The 26,952-nt window shown below is 43.6% G+C and overlaps 1 protein-coding gene across 1 annotated transcript in view; it reads right to left on the bottom strand.

Moving 5' to 3' along the window:
• Positions 1 to 26,103, bottom strand: part of LOC308516496 (uncharacterized protein) — a 225,838-nt gene extending 199,735 nt beyond the window's left edge. The window contains exon 1 of the mRNA XM_081087474.1: positions 25,999 to 26,103. The gene's annotated coding sequence lies outside the window, so the exon portion shown is untranslated. The remainder of the gene's footprint in view (positions 1 to 25,998) is intronic.
• Positions 26,104 to 26,952: the final 849 nt, after the last annotated feature.

The raw sequence follows: 26,952 nt of genomic DNA, 5'->3' as shown, positions 1-26,952 counted from the left end.
TACCAGCTATCAAGATGTATTACAAAGCCACTGTTCTCAAAACTGCCTGGTAGTGGCACAAGAACAGACATATACATCAGTGGAATAGAATAGAGAGCCCAGAAATCGACCCGAACAACTATGCTCAATTCATATTTGACAAAGGAGTCAAGAACATACAAGGAAGTTAAGACAGCCTCTTCAATAAATGGTGCTGGGAAATATGATCAGACACATGCAAAAAAAATGAAACTAGACCACCAATTTACACCATACACAAAAATAAACTCAAAATGGATAAAGGACTTAAATGTAAGATGGGAAATCATAAAAATATTAGAGGAATCAACAGGCAGAAAAATCTCAGATATATGGTGAAGCAGTATCTTCACTGACACAGCTCCTAGGGCAGTGATGGCGAACCTTTTGAGCTCGGGGTGTCAGCATTTTGAAAAACCCTAACTTAACTCTGGTGCCGTGTCACATATAGAAATTTTTTGATATTTGCAACCATAGTAAAACAAAGATTTATATTTTTGATATTTATTTTATATATTTAAATGCCATTTAACAAAGAAAAATCAACCAAAAAAATGAGTTCATGTGTCACCTCTGACACACATGTCATAGTTTTGCCATTGCTATCCTAGGGCAATGGAAACTAAAGAGAAAATAAACAAATGGGACTACATCATAATAAAAAGCTTCTGCACAGCAAAAGAAACCATCAACAAAACAACAAGAAAACCCACTTCATGGGAGAACATATTTGCCAACGATATCTCTGATAAGGTTTTAATCTCCAACATTTACAGGAAACTCACACAACTTAACAAAAGGAAGACAAACAACCCAATCAAAAAATGGGCAATGAACCTAAATAGATACTTTTCTAAAGAAGACATAAGGAAGGCCAGGCCAAGAGACATATGAAAACATGCTCAAAGTCACTAATCATCCCAGAGATGCAAATCAAAACAATGAGGTACCATCTCACACCTGTCAGAATGGCTATCATCAATAAATCAACAAATGACAAGTGCTGGCGAGGATGTGGAGAAAAAGGAACCCTCCTTCACTGCTGGTGGGAATGCAGACTGGTGCGGCCGCTGTGGAGAACAGTATGGAGTTTCCTCAAACTAAAAATGGAACTTCCATTTGACCCAGTGATCCCACTTCTAGGAATATATCCCAAGAAATAAGAAACACCAATCAGAAAGCATATATGCACCCCTATGTTCATAGCAGCACAATTTACAACAGCTAAGATTTGGAATCAGCCTAAGTGCCCATCAGCAGATGAGTGGATTAAAACACTTTGGCACATCTACACAATGGAATACTATGCTGCTATAAAAAGGAAGGAACTCCTACCATTTGCAACACCATGGATGGAGCTGGAGCACATTATACTAAGTGAACTAAGTCAGTCAGAGAAAGATAAATATCTCATGATCTCACTCATTTGTGGATTATAATGAACAACATAAACCGATGAATGAAAACAGATCTAGAGACAGAGAAGCATTGATCAGATGCTCAAACCTCAAACGGAAGGTAGGGGAGGGTTGGGTAAGGGGGAGAGATCAACCAAAGGACTTGTATGCATGCATATAAGCATAAACGATGGACACAGACCACAGGGGTTGAGGGAGAGGGCAGGACTGGGTTAGTGGGGGGACAATGGGGGATAAGAACACATTTGCAATACCTTAATCAATAAAGAAAAAAATATCAAAAAAATATGTGACAGTCCATGGTATTGCTGCTAATGTAAATACTCCCATCCTTCAACAGAGATTCAGATTCTCTAGACCAGTGGTCGGCAAACCATGGCTTGCAAGCCACATGCAGCTCTTTGGCCCCGTGGCATGGGCCACAAAGTTTCAATCGCACTGTACATGCGCGCCCGCACGTGGTATTTTGTGGAAGTGCCACACTCAAGGGGCCAGTTTGCCGACCACTGCTCTAGACCATCAACGTTCTCCTGAGCATCACATGACCCTACATTGACCTAGAACATCGAGATAAATCATTCTCATACAGAAGTTTAATGTCACACAAGGCACTTATACTACCATTCCCAAAATGTTTTCCTCACCCATTTCCCATAATGCCTAACATGTCTTCCATTATTAACTCTTTCCATTGGAAAAAGTGTTTACTCTTCCAAAGATCTATGTCTTGAATGAAGTGAGCTGTGGACAGTTGTTTTATTTATTGAGGATCTATCATATTCTAGGCATTTTATATGACTATCCCCAGAACAAAGCAGTGGGATAAGCATGGTTAGCCCCATTTCATAAACTGAGACTCAGAATTTAGAGAATGAGATGGCAGAATTAATATTAAAGCCCAGGACTATCTAATCTTCATGCAAAAATCCCTTTGATAGCTTCCCTGAAAAGGGGACATTTAGTTTATGTTTATCCATTTTCTGAGACTGAGAGCTCATAAATCCACATTTGACTCAACTCATCATGGAACTTTTCTGATTGTTAGAAAGTGTTTCTTACTAAGACATTTCCTAAATGAAAAGAGATCCTTTGGGGGGCATCTCCCCATCTCAGGATTTTACCAGCTGCCAAAAGGTCTTTGGTTTATCTTGAATGGAGATTCTCAGTTCCTACTTAGCTAATTCATTCCCACATGCAACATGCCAAAGATGATAATCCACCACTAAAGCCAATCTGAATTTCTAAATCATTCCCTAAAAGGAGGAAGAATGAAGCCAATTTTTAAAAAGCCGTTTATTTTGCCACTTTTCCCAAAGGCAAGGGCATTGCAGGCAATGGTGAACAGGAAGAAAATTAAACTATAAAGAAATATTTGACAGTGTTTCCTTAATCGTGGACTATATCTGCTGATCTAGCCGAAAGCAAGGGGGCAGAGGTGATCTTTGCTATGCCACAGTGAATAATGCAATCATATTTTTTATACCAAACTACATTTAACTGCCATATAAATCCTGCCTGCCTCCATACCACACCTCATTATCTCACAGGAAATGTACAACTTCTGGAAAGTCAAATGTGGCCCTGTGCCTGTGAAGCTTGTATGGAGACCCAAGTGGAGAGTCAGATGTTTGCTGCACCAGCAGTCCAGCTTACAGAGCGCGCATAATGAGCCTTGCCCAGGTGTCCTTGACACTGACTTGCTGTGGAATATTAAGCAAAACACTCCACCTCTCTGGGATTCATTTTTTTATCTTTATAATGTCAACACAAATACCTAGTCAAAGGGAATCGACTTCAAACCATAGTCTGTCTGTCTTCACTCATGGCTTTTCCTTAAATAAAAAAGCTTCAACGCCATGACTATGTGGTGCTTTGCTGTAACTACTACATTCATAAAGCTTTAACAATAGCTTCCATGGTTTGGAGCATCTTACTGTCAATATGCTGAACTGCCCAAATTCCCAATGAGTGAAAAATGTGTAAAATAAGCACAATTATAAATGTGTAAACTTGATTTCAGGGAGTGAGGTAGGAGTAGCAGAAATGATCTGTACACAAAAGGGGAGAGAGTGCTGTCTCAATCTTACTGGAAAGCAAGAAGAGGATGGCACTCTGCCTGACTCGGGAAGAAGAAAGGAGCACACTGGGTCATTTTTGCCCTGTTTCTAGATATATGAATTGAAAAGTAGACTTCAGGTTCAATGCATCATTCTTGAGGCAGTGAACAAAATCCCTCTTTGTTCCCCAGTGAAACTTATCTCTGAAGAGCTGCACTACTTCCTGTGAGATCCAGCTGTGCAGATGTGCCATGGGAGACCCACCCACTGTGATGGCTTCACTCAAAGTACAAGAATGGGCACTTTGTACTGACAGGCTGAAATGACACCTGCCCATCTGGTCCCTCTGGGGTTCCCAAGTGGGCAAGATGTTCTACTTAAGGGAGCAGCCATGAGCACTGGATGTATAATTTTATTTTGTTCCTTTGTGAGTGTGGTTAGCTATTTGTAGAGCAAAAGGAGAAAGCAAGGGGGTTGAGTTTAACACAGTATTTTTCAAACTGTATTCCATGGAACCATTCCAAAGGTTGGAGATCCCAACAGCTGGAGGTAGAGGATAAGATAAGTGCGAGCAGAAGACACAGCTCTAGGCCCTTCTATCTTCCTCCTTCTCCCCTGCCGACATCACCAACACTATCAGAGCAGTTCTACTTCTAACAATTTGAGGTGGGCCAAATACAATTTTATTTCAATAAAGACCTTCATAGCTAAAAAAAAAAAAAAAAAGTGTTTAGAACCAGCATTGCTATAGAAAGGTCCTATAAGATAAGGACCCATCTTAAATGCTATCCTCAGTTCTGCTGAAATATAACTCTGTGACTTTAGCAATTCATTTCAACTCTGTTTCAGTGTCTTCATCTATAGAATAATGAGGTTCTAACAACAGGCAGCTCCTAAGAGTGAGTCCTTGACTACATTTTTTACATTTACCAGACTAACTCCACCTGAGTGTGTCCTGTATGTCTATTCATATTGATAAATATTGATTAACACAGATTTAAGGCCTGGCATTGTCTTAACTCTGGAAAAGCAAAAATGGAAAACAATCCCTGCCATGAAGGTGTTCAAAGTCTGAGCTATTAATAGGAAAATACAGTTAACCCTTGAGCAACATGGGTTTGAATTACACAGGTTCACTTAATCATGTGTGTTTTTTTTTCAATAAATATGTAGTTAGCCCTCCATACCCCACATTTCACATCCACAGATTCCACCAACCACAGATGGAAAACAGTTCAGGATATTGATAGTAAGATGCTTCAAACCATGGAAGCTATTATTAAAGGTTTATGAATGTAGTAGTCCCAGCAAAGCAGTTGGGACTCCGTAGAGATGGAGGACCCACTCTATGCATTGTTCTGTGCTATTTTATGCAAGGGACTTGATCATCTGCAGATTTTGGTAACCCTAGGGGGGTTCTGGAACCAATCCCCTGTAGATACCAAAGGACTATGGTAAAGTTTGGGAGGGGTGTCAAAAATTATACACCAGGAAAAAACAAGATGGCAGCATAGATAAACACCTGAACTTGCTGCCTTCCACAACCACATCAAAACTACAAGTAAAAGACAAAACGGATATCATCCAGAACCATACATAGGAAGGCTGGCTGAGTGGAAGTTCGACAACTAGAAGGAAAGAGAAAAGCGCACTGAGACTGGGAGGAGGGGCAGAGGTACAGAAGAACTGAGGTACGGAGGCATGAGAAATGGGCTGGCAACTGCGTACACTGTGGTCTTTTACAATTGGGAGGGAGATACAAGCTCCTGACTGCTCTAAACTCCAGTTCCAGGAAAGACTCTGGGGACCCAGACTCATACGGGGAGAAACTGGACTGTCTGGCATCGGGACAGGAACAGGAGGGCGGCTTTCTCTCAGAGGTGCTCACAGCAATCATTGTTTCTGCACCAGGCTGTGGGACAGAGAGACCCAGGGACCTCTTCAGGGCAGGGCTGATGGGCAGCCATTGCTGTTTGCTCCACCCTGGTGATTCCCTGAGACCCCGCCCAACTCAATTTACAACCCCACCCAACCTGTGGACATTGCTTTTGCATATGAATGACCTGGCCTTTTGCAATCTAAAACCTAACAAACTGCAGCTGGGTCAGAGATCCCCAGAGCTTCCAAAAGAAGGCCTAAGGCTGGCAGCAGCCTGCACTGCTTCATAGCTGGGCCTCATCTGGGCACCTCCAAACCCCAAACAAAGAAGAGGAATCTGCAGATCTCTATGTAGCTCCTGCTGGGTGGTCTCAGGCAGTGGCTGACTTTGCACCTCCTTGGAGACCCAAGAGCCAGTGTACCCAGTGTTCAGAGTGAGACCATACCAGATTACAACTCTTCATATCCATAAGGGACACACTCAGGAGGCAGACTCAGTCACACCACAGCCCCACTGGAGCAAGTCCTGCCCCATAAGGGTGTCTCCAGCACAGCAGTTCTCCCATTGTAGACATAACTGGTCCTCACAGCCAATTGGTCTGGAGGTCAATTCCTCCCAGTGATACCAACAGCAATCAAGGCTTAACTACAACAAGACTGTGCACACAGCCAACAAAGGGGTGCACCAAGAATGTCCACCTCAGGTAATTAGGGAGGCTGAGCCACTGGGCCCTATAGGACACCTAGCACAGAAAGCCACTCTATCAACACAGGGAAGCAGCCAAAATGCAGAGACAAAGAAACATGTCACAAATGAAAGAAATGGAGGAAAGCAAACTACTGGATATAGAGTTCAAAACCATGGTTATAAGGTTACTCAAGAATCTTCTATAAACCACTGAGAAATTTAGTGAGACCCTAAAGGATATGAAAAAGGACCAATTAGAAATTACGCATACCCTGACTGAAATAAAGAATGATATACAGAGATCCAACAGCAAACTAGAGGATCGCAAGAATCAAGTCAAATATTTGAATACAAAGAAGCAAAAAACACCCAACCAGAAAAGCAAAAAGAAAAAAGAATCCAAAAATATGAAGACAGTGTAAGAAGCCTCTGAGACAACTTCAAGCGTACCAACATCCGAATTATGGGGGTGCCAGAAGAAGAGAGAGATCAAGATATTGAAAACCTATTTGAAGAAATAGTGACAGAAAACTTCCCCTACCTAGTGAAAGAAATAGACTTACAAGTCCAGGAAGTGCAGAGAACCCCAAACTAAAGGAATCCAAAGAGGACCATACCAAGACACATCATAATTAAAATGCCAAGGGCAAAAGACAAAGAGAGAATCTTAAAAGCAGCAAGAAAAAAGAGTTAGTTAGCTACAAGGGAGTACCCATATGACTGTCAGCTGATTTCTCAACAGAAACTATGCAGGCCAGAAGGGAGTGGCAAGAAATATACAAAGTGATGAATAGCAAGAACCTACAACCAAGATTACTCTACCCAGCAAAGCTATCATTTAGAATTGAAGGTCAGATAAAGAGCTTCACAGATTAAGAAAAAGCTAAAGGAGTTCATCACTGCCAAACAAGTATTACATGAAATGCTGAAGGGTATTCTTTAAGAAGAAGAAAATAAAGATAAAGATAAAAATTATGAACAACAAAGTGACAACAAATACATATCAACAAGTGAATCTAAAAATCAAGTGAATAAAAAATCTGATGAACAGAATAAACTGGTGAATATAATAGAATCAGGGGCATAGAAAGAAGTGGAATGACAATTCTCAGGGAGAAAGTGGGTGTGGAGGGTGCGGGAAGAGACTGGACAAAGATCAAACACCTATGGATGAGGACAATGGGGGGGGCGGTGTTAAGGGTATGGGGTGGGGTGGAAACCAGGTGGAGGGGAGCTATGGGGAGAAAAAAGAGGAATAACTCTAATAATCTGAACAATAAAAATTATTTTAAAAATTTATACACCAATTTTTAACAGCAGAGGTGTCAATGCCTCTAATGCTAGTGTTGTTCAAAAGTCAACTCCAATTGAATTATTACAATAAAATGTGAGACGTGCTATGTTCAGAAAAGGTGTAGTAATTTCCAACTGTGAATTCCAGATAAGTTTCCTGTGGGAACTGCTAACCTGGCTTGAGTCAAAGTTGCCTCAGAGAGACTTTAAATAAACAAAATACTGTATATACAGCTCCTGAAGTAGGAGCACAGAATAGTATCAAACATATTCAGAACAGTTAGAGGAGGAGGGATCGAGGTGACAACAATTTCGTGGCTAGGATAATTCTCACTTAGCCATTATATGGTCCAACTCTCCAGAACTTGTTAAGAAGAAGAAAGTGACTTATAGGGAGGTGTGTACGTGCTTCCAAACTGTTCACCTTTACTCTTACTCTTACTTTACTCTCTAAGATTATTTAGGGTCCATGCACTGATCCTTTGCACTGCACAAAATACAACTCTTGCATGTCAGGAGTTGAAAGAGGCAACAACTTTCCATTGACTTCATTCACCAGGCGCTGCTCCCTCGGGACTCCACTTCAGCCACTGGGCATGCTTGGTTTCTCAGGTGCAAAGCTCCATATTGTCCATCTGCACCAATGTTTCAAAGAGAACGTTGTGTGAGATATTTCTCTGATACTTCAACCCTTCTTTTGCACCTTCATTGCATCAGCTCCTTCCACAATTGTGTCAGGTCTAATTCCTTTAATCAGTCACTTACTTAAACACTCACAGGAGCTCTGCATCCCTGACTAATCCCTGACAGGTAAAGAAAATTCCACGCAGAAGTCAGAAACTGCCACAACTTAAAACCTAAAATATGGGCCTCTGATGCTGGGCAGCGAGCACAGGTCAGAAGGGTAATGAGGTTAAAAGAGCAGTGAGTAAATTGTTATTTGAGGCCAGATACAGGGCAATCCATACCATGTAGTGGTGAAACAACTGGCAAAGCTGTCACTTGTGGCAATTTGGAAAACAGAAATTGTACCCAGTAAATGTGTGGGTCTACCTAGAAACATTTCCAAGCAAAATGTTGAAAGTATCTTATGTCTACATACAATAAGTTGCAGGAAGAGAGATATGAGCTAAGAAAAGAAATAACCAATTTTCAAGCAGAATTATTTTTTCAATTACATATGCAAATCAGATTGTATAGCAAACACCTGTGCTGTACACATGCAACTTAGAATGTGCTAACTTACAAAATAAAGTTATTTTACACTCCCTGATCTCTACAGCAAGAAAATCTTCTCAAATGAAGAACCAACCTCAGAGTAAAGATTAAACATGTGGCTATAAAAAGCTTTATGAAGACCTCAGGAGAATTTAAATCAGTGACTAATAGATCTTCTCAGTAAGCAAAATGGATTAAAATTCCTAAGGGTTTTGCCCATAAATGGAATTGCAGCATAGGTAAAGAGGTGTATTTCTACCTGTTAGAATGGCTATCCTATATAATAAAAGCCTAATATGCTAAGTGTCCTGTCATCTGGTTGGCTGGTCAACCAATCAAAGCATAATATGCTAATGATATGCTAAGGCCACTTAACCACTTGCTATGATGAACACTGACCACCAGGGGGCAGACAGTTGACCAGTCGAGCCAGTTTCGGCCCAACGGCAGAATGACTGGTCTCTATAACATGCATTGACCACCAGGGGGCAGACACTCAACGCAGGAGCTGCCCCCGGTGGTCAGTTAGCCTCCTACAGGGGGAGCACTGCTCAGCCAGAAGCTGGGCTCATGGCTGGTGAGTGCAGCGGCAGTGGTGGCAGCACTGGAGGATGTCCGGCTGCCAGCTTAGGCCCAATCTCCATGGATTGGGCTTAAGCTCTGTTAGTTGGACATCCCTTGAGGGCTCCCGGACTGCAAGAGGGTACAGTCAAGGCTGAGGGACCCCCCCTCCAAGTGCATGAATTTCATGCACCGGGCCTCTAGTTATCAATAAGACAGGTAATGACAAGTGTGGAGAAAAGGGTCTAGTAGAGCCACTATGGAGAACAGAATGGTGGTTCCTCAAAAAATTCAGAAGAGCCCTAACCGGCTTGGCTCAGTGGATAGAGCGTCGGCCTGCAGACTCAAGGGTCCCAGGTTTGATTCCGGTCAAGGGCATGTACCTTGGTTGTGGGCACATACCCAGTAGGGAGTGTGCAGGAGGCAGCTGATTGATGTCTCTCTCTCATCAATGTTTCTAACTATCCCTCTCCCTTCCTCTCTGTAAAAAATCAATAAAAAATATATTTTTTAAATTCAGAAGAGAGTTACCATATGAATCAGCAATCCCACTTCTGAGCATAAATCCAAAAAAAACAAAGCCATTACCTTTAAGAGATGTCTGTCTATACTCCCATGTTGCTGTATTCTCCTATCTAATAAAGAGGTAATATGCAAATTGACAATCACTCCAACACACAAGGTGGCCACCCCCATGTGGACACAAGATGGCCAGCAGAGGAGGGCAGTTGTGGGTGATCAGGCCAGCAGGGGAGGGCAGTTGGGAGGGACCAAGCCTGAAAGGGAGGGTATTTGGGGGGGACCAGATCTACAAGGGAGGACAGTTGAGGGGGACCAGCCCTGCAGAACAGGGAAGTTGGGGGGAACCAGGCCTGCAGGGGAGAACAGTTGGGGGGACCAGGCTTGCAGGGGAGGGCAATTGAGGGTGACCAGACCTGCAGGGGAGGACAGTTAGAGGAGACCAGGCCGGCAGGGGAGGGCAGTTGGGGGTGACCAGGTCTTCAGGGGAGGGCAGTTAGGGGTGACCAGGCCTGCAGGGGAGGGCAGTTAGGGGTTACCAGGCCTGCAGGGGAGCAGTTAGGCATTTATCAGGCTGGCAGGGGAGTGGTTAGGGGGTGATCAGGCTGGCAGGCAGAAGCAGTTAGGGGCAATCAGGCAATCAGGCAGGCAGGCAGGCAGGCAGGCAGGAGAGCAGTTGGGAGCCAGCAGTCCTGGATTGTGAGAGGGATGTCCAACTGCCCGTTTAGGCCCGATCCTGGTGGGATCGGGCCTAAACGGGCAGTCGGACATCCCTTGAGGGGTCCCAGATTGGAGAGGGTACAGGCTGGGGTGAGGTACACACAACCCCACCCCCTCCCGATGCACACATTTCCATGCACCGGGCCTCTAGTTATTCATAATAGCCAACATATAAAAACAACCTAAGTGTCTGTCAATAGATGAGTAGATCAAGAAAAAAAAAAAATATATATATATATATATATATATATATATATATATATATATATAAACATATATAATGGAATATTATCCAGCCTTAAAACGAATAAAATCCTGTAATTTTTGACAACATGGATGCATGTAAAGAGTACTATGGTAAGTGAAATAGGCCCAACAGAGAAAGACAGATACTGCCTTCTATGTGAAACATTTTTAAGCAAATTTATAGGAACAGAGTGGAAAAGTGGTTGCCAGGGACTGAGAGAGGTTGGTAAAAAGGTGCAAACACTCCATTATAAGATGAATGAGACCTAAGGATTTAATATATAACATATTGATTATAGTGGATAACACTGAATCATACAATTGAAATTTGGTAAAAAAGCAGAACGTAAATGTTTTCACCAAAAAAAAAAAAAGGGATAATTATGTGAGGTGATGGATCTAGTAATTAACTCAATGGTGGGGAATTCTTTCACAATGTATACATATACCACATTATCACATGTACACTTTAAATATCTTACAATTTTATTTGTGAATTATACCTCAATAAAGCTGGGGGGGGGGGGAGTTTCCTGAAAATAATCATCTTAACTTAGTATCTTCAGTTACACTGGATATCTTCCATTTGCCTTTTCATACCCAATCTCCACCCTTATCCACCCTGTTCTGTACTCTGGAAGTATAAAACCATATAATGCGGTCTTATATGGACTGTATCAAAAGATTCCTGTGCCTTCAACTTTCAACTAGATTTGGCCAATAGTAAGCCATGGCAGGAAGAGAGAGGAAAAAGAATAAGAGCAAGGTATTCATTCAGCTGGCTTCCTCCCTAAGAGGTCTCCTTCGATTGTCTGTATCCCATGACCAAAGTGGTCTGTTCTACAAGTCTCTTTCTCTCTCTTCTCTTCTCTTCTCTTCTCTTCTCTTCTCTTCTCTTCTCTTCTCTTCTCTTCTCTCTCTCTCTCTCTCTCTCTCTCTCTCTCTCTCTCAACTTATAGCTGCTCTTTCTCCTCATCCTTTTGACTGGGGGATATGGCTCATCCACTCACACTAGCCTGAGGATACTGAAGTATTTTTTCTAGTATTCTTGTTAAAAGTCAATTTGTAAACAAAACTTTCCTGAATCACCAAATTTGAATGTCATCTCTTTCTCCTCAGGGACACTGACTTACAGACCTGTGGAAGGAGAAGTCTTTCCCAATACTTTTAGCCAGCAGTCTCAGGGCTGATGTTCATTGACTTCCATGTCATGGCTTTAGCGATATGATCACCAATTACTGTGGCCAGAGTAATGCAGTGCTTTGCTTAGCCCAACCTGACTCACATACCTGCCCCTGGGAGTAGGATCAGCCCCACTGGAACCACCTGGGCTGAGAGCTTGGGAGAGAGTTCCCCAAAGGCAACTCTGAATGGGCATGGACTTTAAAATAAAACCAAGCAAGTCGCAAGTGCTTGGAATCTCGGCTCACCTATAAGATAGTAATAATGCATTTTCTAAATTGGGTAAATAAACCAGATTCACCTTTAAATGTTCTTATATCTATAAAATCTACAGCTCTAACTCCAACAGTACACACTGGTGGTATAAAAAAAATTTAATTCTCTTCCTTGTTTTATCACCAATTATCGATATGACCTTGAACAAGTCAGCTATCCTTTATGGGCTTTTATTTCTTTATCTGTGAAATGAGAAGGCAGAAATAAATTATCTCTTGGGTGTACTCTAGATATAAAATCTCTATGAACCTATAATTATCTCAGAAATTCCAAGTTCTATTAGGGTTCATGGATTGAACACAGTGAGTATGTTCAATACTCTTGGGGTGGGGAGAGAAGTGTATTGAAAAAATATGAGAAAAAATATAAAGTCTAAGGAAAACATTAGGAACAAAACATTAGAAATCATTGCCTCGGAGTCTAAGCAGTAGGTGGTCTCTTTAGGCACTACCTATGCAATAAGTCAGCTCCATTTTTCATCCCTTCATCATTCCACTCAATATTCAACTACCCAAGCATAAGATGGGGATTGGAGTAAAGTGAGCTGTCTTCTCATCTGGTGGGGGTGGCAGAATACCTTGTTGACATTCTCACCAGGACAATGCACCATGGGAGAAGAAGAATGGCTCTCCAAATGTAGAAAGAATAATGAGTGGCCAAAAACTACTGATTTTCTTTATACAAGCCAACGATAGCATCAGAAGATGGGTGTGGCTTTGTTTTGCTTATATTTTCAATGTAGCTCTGTGTAAATTTCTTTTAAAGTTTTTTTGGAATAATATGTATTGTGACTAGGTCACAGGCCCAGAATTTAAGAGAGAGAGAGAGAGAGAGAGAGAGGGAGAGAGAGAGAGAGAGAGAGAGAGAGAGAGAGAGAGAAATTGAGAGAAAGAAATAAAAGGGAGGGAGGGAGGGAGGGAGGGAGGGAGGGAGGGAGGGAGATCACCAAGAGATCTAGAGCAGTGGTTCTCAACCTTCCTAATGCCATGACCCTTTAATACACTTCCTCATGTTATGGTGACCCCCAATTTTATTGTTACAAATTGAACATAATTAAAGCATAGTGATTAATCACAAAACAATATGTAATTATATATGTGTTATCTGATGGTCTTAGGTGACCCCTGTGAAAGGGTCGTTTGATCCCGAAAGGGGTCACAACCCACAGGTTGAGAACCGCTGATCTAGAGGTTAAAAACGACAACTTTCTAACTCTAACTGTAAAGATGCCACAAATGGAAAGGAGCATTGTAAAGCAAAGACCAATAACTTGGTTTTGTTTTCATTAGACTCCATTATTTCTCAGCCATGGGCAAATGCTCATAAAATGAAATATTACTTGAATATATGAATGCAAATTTAGGAACTCCAGCAGAACAGGTAAATAATTCATAAATGTACAAAATGAACCAAGCCCTCCTTCAGCCACTATCAGGGTGTGTAGATACCAAAAGCCACATACTTACACAGGGATTTTCCAATTTTTAACTTGAGGCTTCAATATCCATACTGAAAAGTATGTAGTAGTTATACTTGGATCTGTTGTAAGGTTTTAAAGTAGAATATAATTACCATGAATTAACAACTTGTTAGCATCCTTACAGAGAATTTAAATATTTAGTGTTGAAATGGACATGTTACAAGGGTCTGCATATGCATTAGCAACACATATCAAATGTGCATGTGCCTTATATTTATAGTTCTGTGTTTGCATGAATATGGATTGTAAACATTTGCAAAGATTACAGTTTTTTATTTCAGGTAAAAGTTTCATTTTTCTAAATGTGCTTAGCCTGTGCAATTGAGCTAAAGTGTTTCACTAACAAATCAAAATGAGTTTAAAATAGAAACACTTTATTAAAAACTACTATTCTTTTACCCTTTAAACCCAAGCTTTAAAAGGTTTAGGTACTAAGCTAGCAAACAAGCCCTGGTCAGGGCATATGCCAGGGTGCGGGCTCATTCCCCAGGAGGGAACATGCAGGAGGCAGCCTATCAATGATTCTCTCTCATTATTGATGTTTCTATCCTCCCTCTCCTTTCCTCTATGAAATCAATAAAAATATATATATTTTTTTAAAGATATTTGTCATTACAATGAACATTGCACCTGATATTCTAACATCTAACATCTCTTAATGGCATGGAAGTGGAATAGGATGGTAAAATAGAAATCCCTACCGATACAGGATCTCTCTGCAGTAGCCTATACTCTCACCTTCACTCTAAAGTTGCCACAAATGGAAAGAAAGAAAGTAGATATGAATAAGATACTGAGGTCCCTTACTGCCTCCACAGAGTGGAGTCTGTTCACCCTTCTCCCTAAAGAAAGCACAATCCGTAGCAGCAACTGTTTCCTAAAGGTGGGAGTGTCCTGGGCGGTCCCGGATCTTTCTCTTGCTTCAACAGTGTTTGGATGGAACAGATTCAGGGACGCCCCTTCTTCCAGCCTCTGGCTGCTCTCCAGCCTCTTGTCCAGTCACCACCTTCAGAACCACCTCCGGGACCAGCCAACACACCATTTTATATTTTTCCTACCTTAACTCCTTATTGCCGAATAACCATGAGCTCCCAAATTCGTCAGAACTATTCCACCGAGGTGGAGGCTACGGTCACCCCCTGGCCAACCTGCCTCTGCGGGCCTCCCACACCTACCTCTCTCTGGGCTTCTATTTTGACCCTGAGGATGTGGCTGTCGAGGGCGGGAGTCATTTCTTCGGCGAGTTGTCAGAGAAGCACAAGGGCGCTGAGTGTCTTTTAAAGTTGCAAACCCAGCGCGGTGGCCGCATTCTCTTCTAGGACGTGCTGAGCCTTCCCAAGGTGAGTGGGCAAAACTCAGGCCACCACGGAAGCCACCCTGGCCTTAGAAAAGAACTTGAAACAGACCTTTTCGGAGCTTCATGCCCTGGGTTCTACCTGAGCAGACCCCCATCCCTGTGACTTCCGGGAGAACCACTTCGGGGATGAACAGGTGAAGCTCATCAAGAAGATGGGCAACACCTGACTCACCACCACAGGCTGGCCGGCCCCCAGGCTAGGCTGGGCAAGTATCTCTTGGAAAGGTTCACCCTCAAGCACGACTAGGAGCCCAGAGGCCTTTGGGGGGCGGGGGGTCTTTCTGCATCCCCCTGGTGTCTGGCTTATACCTGAGCCTCTCCCTGACACTACTGGCCATTCTTTAACCACCCTGATGCCCTCTCCCATGAATTGGACCAACTGGAAACAACAAAACGTTTTGCAGAAAAAAAAACTGCTGTACATAGACACTGCTTGCAATGGGACATAAAGATGGATTGTTCCTGCTCTCACTGATGGGTGTGTATGTTAAAATTAGAGGAAATTACAGGAGAAGCAGTCACTTAGAGCTGGAGTGGTAAAGGGAGGCTCTGCATACAAAGTAAGGCATTAGCTGGGTGATAAAGGTTGAGATAGCATATGAAAGAAGGCAGAACAGGTAGCTGTGCAATCAATGAGAACCACAGACTTAAAGTTAGGAACTTGTATGAACATTCAGAAGACCAGTGTGACTCGAGAAATAAGAGCAGGAAAGTAATTGAAAGTCAAATTCTGCACTTTTCCTTTAATCCAATTGTGCCCAGATTTGGATACTCATTAAAATAACCTGAGAAGCTTTAGATAAAATAGACAGTATATGGGCCCCATCTCTGGAGATTCTAATTTAATAGGTCTGGGTAAAGCCCTGGCATTTTGTTTGTTTGTTGTTGTTTTTTTTTTTTTTTTAAGCTCTCTAGGTGATTCTAATGTACAGCCAGGGTTAAAAACCACTCTTAGGTCATCAGGATTCACCAGTATTATGCAACTTGCATCACTTAAAAGAAGGTTTTCAATCCAACCAAGTCCCAAGGCATTGGATATAATGCAAATAATACTCTGTTACCCTAAACCAGTGGTCTGCAAACTGCGGCTCGCGAGCCACATGCGGTTCTTTGGCCCCTTGAGTGTGGCTTTTCCTAAGCCTTAGGAGTACCCTAATTAAGTTAATAACAATGTACCTACTTATATAGTTTAAGTTTAAAAAATTTGACTCTCAAAAGAAATTTCAATCATTGTACTGTTGATATTTGGCTCTGTTGACTAATGAGTTTGCCGACCACTGCCCTAAACCAATGTCATTCAATTTGTCACTGTGTAGTCTTTTTTGGAAAACTGAACAAGGAAGCGTGTTGCCACATGGAAGGAGAGGGAAGGATACCACCTCAAGCAGTGGTTCTCTTTGAAAAAATAAGGTGTCCAGATCCCATGGCTCAGATATTCTGACTCAGTGGTCTGAGGTGAAGCTGAAGCACATGCATTTTCTAAGTTCTCCTGGTCATTCGAATGTTCAGATCTACTCATTAATACATAATGACAATATAAAAATTAGAACATATTATGAGATTATAAATTTACAATGTATAGAAAACTTCCAATATTATTTTCACAAATAATAATGTGAGACTATACCTGTGTTTCTGAGCACATCTTCATTATCAAATTTTTTATGCTTGAAATAACTACATGCATAAGATCTTTTACCTAATAATCTCTTCAAATTCTTATAATCACTATTAAGAAAAAATTTTCTTTTATAAACGGGTGGTAAAATATCTAAACTATTTTTAAAACTGCTAAAAAATGTGCAGCAGTTAATATCAGCATACAAAAGTCAGTAATGTTTTTATACACTAACCATCTGAAATTAAATTAAGAAAACGATCTCATTACAACATAAATAAGAATAAAATACTTAGCAATAAACTAATGAGGCAAAAAAGAAGAGATCCCAAGTTCATGGGTTTGAACTTAATATTATTAAAATATCCACACTACCCAAAGCCATCTGCATATTCAATGCAAGCCCTATCAAAATCCCAATGGCAAAAATAGAAAAAAAACATCCTAAAATTCATGTGGAACCACAAAGGACCCAAAATAGCCAAATAATCTTGAGAAATTAGAACAAAGATGGAGGCTTCATACTTTCTGATTTCAAGACATATTACAAAGCTACCATAATCAAAATAGTATGGAACTGGCATAAGAACAGCCATATAAACCATTGGAACAGAACAGAGGGCCCAGAAATACACCCATATATGGCAAAATGATTTTTTTTTCATGGTTACCAGTTTTATTTCACTCATTATTTGACAATGTGAGTTTCTGGGTGTACAAAGTTAAACAACATATAATGCCCCTCCTACAGAAGCTAACAGTCTAGATTTTATAAACCTATAAACTGCTCTAGAAGAAACTTACTGTAGACATTTAATTAGATATTATTTACCCAAGGCTTCCAATTTAATAGCAAATGACAAGCATTTAATACTCCCACTCACATTTTAAGCATTTTACATTTGTTAAGTAATTGAATCCTCCTAGCAATCTTATGAAAAGGGAATTATTACTCTATTACTGTAAGATATTATTAATACATTAAAATATATTACATTTACCATCTTTTCCAGAATCAACGTTAATGCCACTAATTCTGCTAATGAATGTTTTATATACAGTTGCTGTATCATTCCCATCAACATGCAAACATACTGTAATTTCTCCCATCTAAACAAAAATCCTTTCTGGACTTCACATCCAACTCTAGGAACCACAGCATTTCTCTGATCCCCTTACAGCAAAACTCCCTAACAGAGCTGTCTGTGTGGGTTGTCTCCCAACTTTTTCCAGTCAGCTGCTCTTGAGCCATTCCAAACAGGCTTTTGCCTCTACACCACTGAAACCACTCTATTCAAGACTATGAATGGCCTCAAAATGCTAAATACAATTTTTAAATTTTTGTCCTCATCTCACCTGACCTATCAACAGCACCTGACCATAGGTAAAACACTCTCTTTAAAATACTTTCTTTACTTAGCTTCTCAGACACTATACTCTTCTGGGTTTTCTTCTTAACTCACTAGATGTTCCTTCTCAATATCTACACATTAGAGTACCCAAGGCTCAGTCCGTAAACCTCCTTTCTCTTTTTTTAAAAAAAATTATTTTTCAATTACAGTTGACATTCAATATTATTCTTCTCTCTTTTCTACCTATACTTACTTTCTTAATGTTCTCATATAGTTTCATGGCTTTACTAGAATATAGCTTCAACAGGGTAAGGATTTTTTTTTTTTTTTTAGCTGTTTTATGCTGAATGCCCTGCATATAAAACAGTGCCTGACACATATTAAATGCATGACAAATATATGTTCAATGAATGGATGGGTGAATAAATAGCTTTAAATATTATATGTAAACTGATGAATCTCTAATTTATACCTCCTGCCTGGGTCTCTGTCTGCCCTGAACTCCAACTGCCTATCTGCTATCTGCATTTGGACGCGTAATAAACATCTCAAACTTAACCAAGTTCAAAAGAGAACTCCAAACACCCTCACAATGGCTTTCTAACCCTTGTCTTACACTATATACAAAAATCAACTCAAAATGGATTAAAAATCTACACTAATAAAAGACAAAGATGCTAATTGACCACACCTTTGCTACGACTTAAGCCACACCCACCAGCCAATGAGAGTGACTATATGCAAATTAACCCAACCAAGATGGCGGCCAGCAGCCACGGAGCTGGAGCAAGCAGGAGGCTTGGTTGCCCCAATGATGGCCACGGCTGGCCCTGAGCTCCACTCAAAGCAACAAAGTTTCAATTATAGAAGATAAATAAATCCCAGAAAAAAAAAAAAAAGAAAAAAAGGAGAGGCTGGGAGCTTCCGTTGCAGGGGAGGCTTGGCCAGCCTGAAAACGTCCCTCATCCCCTCACCCAGACTGGCCAGGCACCCCAGTGGGACCCCCCTCCCTAAAGGGGGTGTGGCCAGCCTGAAAACAGCCATCAGCCCCTCATTCAGGCCGGCCAAACCTTCAAGGGGTGGGGGTCCCCACTGGGGGGCTTGACCAGCCTGCAAACAGCCATCAGCCCCTCACCCAGGCAGGCCAGGCACTACAGTGGCACCCCAGTGGGGACCCCCACCCTGAAGGGCAAACCAGCCGGCCCCCACCCATGCACCAGGCCTCTATCCTATATAATAAAAGGGTAATATGCAAACTGACCCTAACAGCAGAAAGACTGGGAATGACTGGTCACTATGACACACACTGACCACCAGGGGGCAGACACTCAATGCAGGAGCTGCCCTCTGGTGGTCAGTGCACTCCCACAGGGGGAGCTCTGCTCAGCCACAAGCCAGGATGACGGCTGCCAGTACAGCGTGGTCCGACTGAAGCTTAGGCCTGCTCCCCGCTGGCAAGTGGACATCCCCCGAGGGCTCCCGGGCTGCCAGAGGAATGTCTGACTGCCAGCTTAGGCCCAATCCCCCGGGGAGCAGGCCTAAGCCAGCAGGTGGTCATCCCCGAGGGGTGCTAGACTGCAAAGGGAAAGGCTGGGCTGAAGGACCAACCTCCCCTCCCCCCCGAGTGCACAAATTTTTGTGCACTGGGCCTCTAGTCTAATATAAAACCAGAAACTATAAAACTCCTAAAAGAAAACATGAGAAAACCAAACATTAACATTGGTCTTGGTAATGATTTATTAGATACTAGAGGCCCAGTGCACAAAAATTTGTGCACTCGGGGGGTCGGGGGGGTCCCTCAGCCCGGCCTGTGCCCTCTCGCAGTCTGGGACCCCTAAGGAGATAACGACCTGCTGGCTTAGGCCTGCTCCTGGGTGGCAGAGGGCAGGCCTAATCCGTAGGTGCAGCCCCTGGTCGGACTCAGAGCAGGGCCAATTGGGGAATTGGGGCGCCTCCCCCTATCATGCATGGAGCAGGGCGGATTGGGAGGTTGCGATGCTACCCTCAGTCAAGCTCAGGGTAGGGCTGATTGGGGGGTTGGGTCACAGTACCCTGTCACACTCAAGGCAGGGTCGATGGGGAGGTTGCGGCGCTACCCCCTGTCACGCACAGAGCAGGGCGGATCAGGGCGTTGGGGTGCCGCCCTCTATCACCCACAGAGCAGGGCCGATCAGGGGGTTGGGGCATCGCCACTGTCACACTCAGGGCAGGGCCAATGGGGAGGTTATGGCTCTACCCCGTCACACACAGAGCAGGGCCCGTGGGGTGGGGGGGTTGGGGCGCCGCACCCTGTCACACACAGAGCCGCAGGGCGATCAGGAGGTTGGGGAGCTCCCCTCTATCAGGCACAGAGCAGGGCCGATCAGGGGGCTGGGGCACCTTCCCCTGTCAGGAACAGAGCAGGGCTGATAGGGAGGTTGTGGCCCTGCCCCCTGTCACACACAGAGCCACAGGGCAATCAGGGGGTTTGGGCGCTGCCCCCTGTCATGCTGATCCCGGTCCCGGGAGACCTCACGGCTCCGCTGATCCGGGTGCTGGGAGGCATATCACCCTTTTACTGTATAGAATAGAGGCCTGGTGCATGGGTGGGGGCTGGTTGGTTTGCCCTGAAGGGTGTCCCGGATCAGGGTGGGGGTCCCACTGGGGTGCCTTGCCAGTCTGGGTGAGGGGCTGAGGGCTGTTTTCAGGCTGGGACTGAAGCTCCCAACTGCTCCTTTTTTTCTTTCTTTTTTTTTTATTCTGAGCCAGCTTTAGCTCTGAGGCTCCAGCTCTTAGGCCTCCACTCCTGAAAGCAGGTATCTGGTTTGTTTCCGTTCTACAATCAAAACTCTGTATCAACTCCAGGTCTGAGATCCCGGCTAGCTGAAAGCTGGTTTCTGGGGTCTTGTTTAGCTTCTATTTTTGTAACTATGTTTCAAACTGCCAGTTCAGAGGCCTGCAGCGGCAGGTGGGGAACGTTGGAGTCCTCCGTCACTGAAGCAAGCAAGCCTCATGTTAGTTTCAAGCTGCCTGGCTACCGGCCGCCATCTTGGCTGGCAGTTAATTTGCATATCTCGCTGATTAGCCAATGGGAAGGGTAGCGGTCGTACGCCAATTACCATGTTTCTCTTTTATTAGATAGGACTAGAGGTCCGGTGCACGAAATTGTGCACTTGGGGGGGGTGTCCCTCAGCCCAGCTTGAGCCATCTCGCAGTCCGTTAGCCCTCAGGGGATGTCCAACTGACTGCAGTCAGACATCCTTAGTGTTGCCTCAGAGGCGGGAGAGGCTCCCACCACCTCCGCTGTGCTCACCAGCCAAGAGCCCGGCTCAGGCTTCTGGCTGAGCAGCACTACCCCTATGGAAGTGCACTGACCACCAAGGGGCAGCTCCTGTGTTGAGCATCTGCCCCCTGGTGGTCAGTGCACATCATAGCGACTGGTCATTCTGTTGTTCAGTCGATTTGCATATTAGCCTTTTATTATATAAGACTAGTGGCCCAGTGCAGGAATTTGTGCACATTGAAAGGAAATCAGGAGCCCGTGCCCGTGTGCCCGGGGAGTTTCCATGTCCCTGTGAGCTGCCATAAAGTCGCATGGGGAGTCTGTCCTCCTCCCTGCAGCTTCCTGAAAAAAAATATTTCCAAATGTCCCTTCTGTGGCCAGGGTCACACCTTGCTGGCTGGGAGGTCCCCGGTGGATGCCTTGGGGCATGCTGGACACTTTCCACTGCTCGGAGCTGGATAAGAGATGCTCAGAGGTGAACAATACAAAGCTGGGGATCGTGGAGGGTAGGGTGCTCTCTCGCTCATGCCCCCACCCTTCAGATCCATCTCTCTTTTACCCCAATTGTCAGTCGCCACCTTGTGGCCACTTTTATATTGCTGCCTTCCTCTGTAGCTCTGGGGCAATTGGTAAGGGATAAGATTTGATCTCAATGCCTGAGACAGAGTGCCAGGATCCTGGCAGCAATATCAGTCTAGTTTTGGTTACTCCAAGTGTCTGCACTTCATCCATCCCCTGGAGATTGTACTTGTAGGCTTATTGGGTATGTTCCTCGCGGCAACTTCTGGCTGAGCTGTGGGTGTCCTCGGGGTTGAGTACCAGCACCGCTGGGGGTCTGTCCATAGGAGCTGCCATCCCGTCCGTGGGCCCACCCCCGTAGGGAACATGGGAGCCCGGATGCCGACCAGGCCCAGAAAGGGCATGATGGGCTCAGCTGCAGGCTTGCGTGGGAGACCCATTCCTCAAATTGGGATTTTCTCACTTTTTCCAGGACTCTCTCCTGAGGTGGGGACTGGAGGTGGGCACTGGTCTAGCTTGGAAGTGGCAGCTGGGGGTGGTAGGAAGGAAGGAGGAAGAGACTGATCACGGTCCCAGGTAAGGCGCATTCTTACTATTCCAGTTTTGCATCCAAAGGAATACGGTAATAGTTAACAGGTGGAACATGGCCCTAATGCCCAAGGGGGAGTTCCAGGAGTTCATCATCAGTATCAAGGTCATCCCGGTTACGCACAAATGTTCCCCGCTGCATTTGTTCACAGTAGATTGTACCTGCAGGGTATAGGGCAGCGGTTCTCAACCTGTGGGTCGCGACCCCTTTGGGGGTCGAATGACCCTTTCACAGGGGTCGCCTAAGACCATCGGAAAACACATATATAATTACATATTGTTTTTGTGATTAATCACTATGCTTTAATTATGTTCAATTTGTAACAATGAAAATACATCCTGCATATCAGATATTTACATTATGATTCATAACAGTAACAAAATTACAGTTATGAAGTAGCAATGAAAATAATTTTATGGTTGGGGGTGACCACAACATGAGGAACTGTATTAAAGGGTCACAGCATTAGGAAGGTTGAGAACCACAGGTATTGGGGGTGATTGTTACATGTAACTCCCGGCCCAAGTGTGGGGCTGCCTGAACCTAACAGGTCAGGCCAGCACCTGCTGGTGCCCCTCTGCCCACTGGAGCCAACCAGCACTCTACAGGGATCCAGAAGTGTGTATTTGATGCCAGGACACTGACCTTTCCAGGAGATGGGGCCAGGGCCGCGTGGTAGGTGGAAGTTGCGAAGGGCTCGCCCACAGACACATATGGGTTTTGGTCATTGGGCTGGACTTCACTGGGGCTCGCTCTCGAGATGGGGGCCAGCCCAGCCAGTATGTGCGTGAAGCACCTCTGTGGGTTTTTCCTGAGTCCGCATCCGGAGACCCAGAGGGCAATAGGTAAGGGGTGCGGTACAGCCGCAGGGTCCGAAGGGAGAGTTCCCGGGGCTGGTGGCAGCTGATCCATGGTCATTCTGGCTACACCCCCACCACCTGGGCATTGGGACTGCAGTCTGTTCACTAGAGATTGTGCCTGCCAGAGATGGGAGAGGCTCACATACCACAGCTGTGCTTGCCAGCCATGAGCCCGGCTTCTGGCTGAGCGGTGCTCCCGCTGTGGGAGCACACTGCCCACCAGGGGGCAGCTCCTTTGTTAAGTGTCTGCTCCCTGGTGGTCAGTGTGCATCATAGCGACCCGTCATTTCAATCATTCTGGTCATTCTGCCGTAACAGTCGCTGGGCTTTTATATATATAGATTAGAGGCCCGATGCACAAAAATTTGTGCACTCGGGGGGGGATGGGGGGTCCCTCAGCCCAGCCTGTGCCCTCTCGCAGTCTGGGACCCCTCAGGGGATGACCACCTGCTGGCTTAGGCCTTCTCCATGGGGGATTGGGCCTAAGATGGCAATCAGACATCCCTCTGGCAGCCTGGCAGCCCTCGGGGGATGTCCACTTGCCAGCGGGGAGCAGGCCTAAACTGCAGTCGGACATCCTTAGCGCTGCTGAGGAGGCAGGAGAGGCTCCCACCACCACCGCTGTACTGGCAGCCATCAGCCTGGCTTGTGGCTGAGCAGAGCTCCTCCCATGTGAGAGCACCCTGACCACCAGAGGGCAGCTCCTGCATTGAGCGTCTGCCCCCTGGTGGTCAGTGTGTGTCAAAGTGACCAGTCATTCCCAGTCCTTCTGCTGTTAGGGTCAGTTTGCATATTACTGTGTTACTATATAGGATAGAGGCCTGGTGCATGGGTGGGGGCCAGCTGGTTTGCCCTGAAGGGTGTCCCAGATCAGGGTGGGGGTCCCACTTGGGTGCGTGGCCAGCCTGGATGAGGGGCTGAGGGCTGTTTTCAGGCTGGCGGGTGACTGAAGCTCCCAACCTCTCCTTTTTTTCTTTTCTTTTTTTATTCTGGGATTTATTTACCTTCTATGGCTGTCACTGGAGCTGAGAGCTGGCTTTAGCTCTGAGGCTCGGCTCCAGCTCTGAGACCTCGTCTGCTGAAAGCAGGTATCTGGGGATTGTTTAGCTTCTATAATTGCAACATAGTTGCTTAGAGTGCAGCTCAGAGCTGGGTGGCGGCAGGCAGGGAACCTTGGCTTCCTCCATCACTGGAACAAGCAAGCCTCCTGTTCGCTTCAGCTGCCTGGCTGCCGGCCGCCATCTTGGCTGGCAGTTAATTTGCATATCTCACTGATTAGCCAATGGGCAGGGTAGTGAAGTTACGGTTAATTACCATGTTTGTCTATTATTAGACAGGATGACACCAGAAGCACAGGTAACAAAAGCAAAAATAGACAAGTGGGACTATATCAAACTGAGAAGCATCTTGCACAACACAAGAAACAATTAATAGAGTAAAAAGGCAGCCTACAGAATGAGAGAAAATACTTATAAGCCATATATCTTACAAGAGGCTAATATCCAAAATACATTCTACAACTAAAAAAAATAAATAAATAAAGTAACCCAATTTAAAACTGAGCAAAGGACCTGAATAGAAAAAGGCTTGCAAATGGCCAACAGGTATATGAAAAGATACTCAACATCACTGATCATCAGGGAAATGCAAATCAAACCACAACGAGCTATCATTTCATGCTCGCTGGATAGCCATTATGAAATTATGAAAAGGAAAGAAAAGAACAAGTGCTGACGAGGTTGCAGAGAAATTGGAACCCTCTGCCCTTTTGAGAGGAATGTAAAGTGACACAGCTGCTATGAAAAACAGAATGGAGTTTTCTCAAAATAAGACTACCATATGATCAGCAACCGCTTCTGGGTATTTCTCCTAAAGAACTGAAATCAGGATCCTGAAGAGATATTTGCACTCTGCTCACTGCAGTATTATTCATAATATAGACAAGAGGTGGAAACATCTAAATGTTCATCATCAGATGAGTAGATAAAGAAAATGTATTCTTGCATTTATTGAAATAATACTCAGCCTTAAAAAAAAGAAGGAAAAATAGCCTGGCTGGTGTGGTTCAGTGGTTGAGCATTGACCCATGAACCAGGAGGTCATGATTCAAGTCCAGGTCAGGCCACATGCCTGGGTTGCAGGCTTGATCCCCAGTAGGGGGCATGTAGGAGGCAGCCGATCAATGATCCTCTCTCATCATTGATGTTTCTATCTCTCTCCCTCTCCCTTCCTTTCTTTAAAATCAACATTTTTAAAAGAGGAAATATTCTCATATACTACAACATGAATGAACCTTGAGGACATTATGCTAAGTAAAATAAGGCAGTCACAGAAGGATAGATTCTGAATGATTATACTTCTGTGAGGTTTCTAAAGTAGTCATACTCTTAGAACAGAAAGCATGGTGGTTGCCAGGGTGTAGGGAGAGAGTTTCAGTCATGCAAGATGACAAAGTCTTAGAGATCTGTAGAGCAATACGCACAAAGTTAACAATACTGTACTCTACACTTAAAATAGTGTTGAGAATGTACAGTTCATGTTATGGTTTTTAACACAATAACAAAAATTTTAAAAGAGAGATATAAACAGCAGCTACGCTCCATAGTCAATTAATAACTAGACATTGACAATCTAATGGTCCAATCCAGTGACTTTTAAACTTTAATATTGGAATCATTCTCCACTCAAAACTTTCCAGTATGCTCCATAAGGAAATGATAACAGTAAAACTAAGTTGAATTGGGTTGGAGAGGAGAGGTCAAGATGGTAAACAGCACATACTATCACTGAGACCTCTGTCTATCTTTCGGCCCAATCCCAGGAGATCTAACCTAAGCTCTCCTTTATAGGTTAAAAACCTGAGGCTCTGGAAGAAAAAGGGACTCACCCAAGAGTATGCAGTGGGTTAGTGGCATGGTCCTGGCTAGAATCCACATGTCCTGCTTTCCAGTTTGGTGTTCTCTGCATTATCATTAAGCTCCTTGTAACTGACCTGGGAAATATCCAGCGAACCATGGGAGGCAACAGAGTTGAAGGTTAAAACTGGAAACTGTGGAGGAAGGGGACATTTCAGAGACTAATCACCAGGCAACACAGATTTCCAATTTCAACAGTTTTTTATTGCCTAATTATTTCCATTATATAAATAATATTCATTCATTAAAGGAACTTCAAAATTGCAAAGAAGCAGAAAAATGTATAAGCATACCAATTATATACACAACAGTTATGACTTGAATATGTTCTCTTTTTGTCTTTAAATGAATAGATTGTTGAGTTTTCACTGAACTGCGCTCATTCTGTATGCTCAATTTTGTATTCAATATTATAACATAAGCATTTTCCATTTGTAACAACATTTCTTTCATGGCTAAATATGCTTTGAAGTAGTTGTGCCATGCAGAACATTCTTTCTATTTTTTCTCTATTTCAATAATACTAAAATGAACACATATCTATGCATATAGCATTTGATCCATGTGTGATAGTATGCAAAAGTGAAATAATAACATTAAAAATTTCAAGACTTTTAAGTTTTTCTACATAGCTTCATATCGTTTATAATATATAGTTTCTTATTCATGCTCAATTAAATAAACATTGTTTTAGAATTCTGGAAACAAGTATAGATAAATAATAATAATAACATTCACCATTATTCTCTCAACCTAAAGGCAGACAACTATTAAATATCCTGTTATGTTTCTTCCCCATCCTTTTTAAAATGCATACACATATACATGTTATTAGCAAACTAAGACTATTGTATATGGGTTTGGTTTTTGGTAAAAGAGTTTGTGAGCATACTCTCCGGTCAATAAATAATACTTGAAGACCAATA

The sequence above is a fragment of the Myotis nattereri genome (assembly GCF_964212035.1).
Source record: "Myotis nattereri genome assembly, chromosome: 3".
Taxonomy (NCBI): Eukaryota; Metazoa; Chordata; class Mammalia; order Chiroptera; family Vespertilionidae; genus Myotis; species Myotis nattereri.
Note: the sequence above shows the minus strand (reverse complement) of the source record. Positions and strands in the feature narration are given on the sequence as shown.